The sequence below is a fragment of the Saccopteryx leptura genome, chromosome 3, assembly GCF_036850995.1.
Source record: "Saccopteryx leptura isolate mSacLep1 chromosome 3, mSacLep1_pri_phased_curated, whole genome shotgun sequence".
NCBI classification, from domain to species: Eukaryota; Metazoa; Chordata; class Mammalia; order Chiroptera; family Emballonuridae; genus Saccopteryx; species Saccopteryx leptura.
This window is the reverse complement of record NC_089505.1, coordinates 363,342,443-363,345,254: the sequence shown is the minus strand read 5'-3', so window position 1 is coordinate 363,345,254 and position 2,812 is coordinate 363,342,443.

Here is a 2,812-nt window from a genome sequence, read left to right as displayed (position 1 = left end):
TATATCAGACAAAATGGACTTTAAAACAAAGACCATAGTTAGAGATAAAGAAAGTCACTACATAATGATAAAGGGAGCAATCCAAAAGGAAGATATAACCATTATAAATATCTACGCACCTAATATAGGAGCACCTAAATATATAAAGCAGACTTTGATGGACTTAAAGGGCGAGATCAACAGCAATACTATAATAGTAGGGAATTTCAATACCCCATTAACATCATTAAATAGATCCTCAAGAAAGAAAATTAACAAAGAAACAGCAGACTTAAAGGACATATTAGATCAACTCGATTTAATAGATATCTTCAGAACCTTTCACCCTAAAACATCAGAATATACATTCTTTTCAAGCGCTCACGGTACATTCTCTAGAATAGACCACATGTTAGGGCACAAAAGCGGGCTCAACAAATTTAAGAAGATTGAAATCATATCGAGCACTTTCTCTGATCACAATGGCATTAAACTAGAAATCAACCACAATAGAAAAACTGAAAAACATTCAAACACTTGGAAACTAAATAGCACGTTATTAAACAAGGAATGGGTTAACATTGAGATCAAAGAAGAAATTAAAAAATTCTTAGAAACAAACGATAATGTGCATACATCATCTCAAAATTTATGGGACACAGCAAAAGCAGTCCTGAGAGGGAAGTTTATAGCATTACAGGCATACCTCAAGAAGCTAGAAAAAGCTCAAATAAACAACTTAACCCTGCATCTAAAAGAACTAGAAAAAGAACAGCAAGTAAAGCCCAGAGCTAGTAGAAGGAAGGAAATAATAAAGATCAGAGCAGAAATAAATGACATAGAGGCTAAAGAAACAATACAGAGGATCAATGAAACCAGGAGCTGGTTCTTTGAAAAGGTAAACAAGATCGATGAACCTTTAATGAGACTTACCAAGAAAAAAAGAGAGAGGACTCAAATAAATAAAATTAGAAATGAGAGTGGAGAAATAACAACTGACACAACAGAAATACAAAATATTGTAAGAAAATACTATGAAGAACTGTACGCCAAAAAATTAGACAACCTAGATGAAATGGACAAATTCCTTGAATCATATAATCTTCCAAAAATCAATCTGGAAGAATCAGAAAACCTAAACAGACCAATTACAACAAATGAGATTGAAACAGCTATCAAAAAACTCCCAAAAAAGAAAAGTCCTGGGCCTGATGGCTTCACAAGTGAATTCTACCAAATATTCAAAGAAGAACAAACTCCTATCCTTCTCAAGCTATTTCAAAAAATTCAAGAGGAAGGAAGACTTCCAAACTCCTTTTATGAGGTGAGCATAATTCTGATTCCAAAACCAGGCAAAGACAACACAAAAAAATAAAATTATAGGCCAATATCCCTGATGAACTTAGATGCAAAAATCCTCAACAAAATATTAGCAAACTGGATCCAGCAATATATGGAAAAAATCATACACCATGATCAAGTAGGATTTATTCTTGGGAGGCAAGGCTGGTACAATATTTGCAAATCAATCAATGTGATTCATCACATAAACAAAAGGAAGGAGAAAAACCACATGATAATTTCAATAGATGCAGAAAAAGCATTTGATAAAGTCCAGCACCCATTCATGATCAAAACTCTCAGCAAAGTGGGAATACAGGGAACATACCTCAACATGATAAAGGCCATCTATGACAAACCCACAGCCAACATCATACTCAATGGGAAAAAATTAAAAGCAATCCCCTTAAGATCAGGAACAAGGCAGGGGTGCCCCCTTTCACCACTCTTATTCAACATAGTTCTGGAAGTCCTAGCCACAGCAATCAGACAAGAAAAAGAAATAAAAGGCATCCAAATTGGAAAAGAAGAAGTAAAACTATCATTATTTGCAGATGACATGATATTGTATATAGAAAATCCTAAAGTCTCAGTCAAAAAACTACTAGACCTGATAAATGAATTTGGCAAGGTGGCAGGATATAAAATCAATACTCAGAAATCAGAGGCATTTTATACACTAATAATGAACTGTCAGAAAGAGAAATCAAGGAATCAATCCCCTTTACCATTGCAACCAAAAAAATAAAGTACCTAGGAATAAATCTAACCAAGGAGATTAAAGACTTGTACTCGGAAAATTATAAAACATTGATAAAAGAAATCAGGGAAGATACGAATAAGTGGAGGCATATACCGTGCTCATGGTTAGGAAGAATAAACATCATTAAAATGTCTATATTATCCAAAGCAATTTATAAATTCAATGCAATACCGATTAAAATACCAATGACTTACGTCAAAGACATAGAACACATATTCCAAAAATTTATATGGAACCAAAAAAGAACACAAATAGCCTCAGCAATCTTGAAAAGGAAGAAAAAAGCGGGAGGTATCACACTTCCAGATATCAAGTTATATTATAAGGCCATTGTACTCAAAACAGCATGGTACTGGCATAAGAACAGGCACATAGATCAATGGAACAGAACAGAGAACCCAGAAATAAACCCACAGCTCTATGGACAACTGATATTTGACAAAGGAGGTAAGACAATACAATGGAGTAAAGACAGCCTCTTCAACAAATGGTGTTGGGAAAACTGGACAGCTACCTGCAAAAAAATGAAACTAGACCACCAACTTACACCACTCACAAAAATAAACTCAAAATGGATGAAAGACTTGAATGTAAGCCGTGAAACCATAAGCATCTTAGAAGAAAACATAGGCAGTAAGCTCTCTGACATCTGTCGCAGCAATATATTTGCTAATTTGTCTCCACAGGCCAGTAAAATAAAAGACAGGATAAACAAATGGGACTTTATCA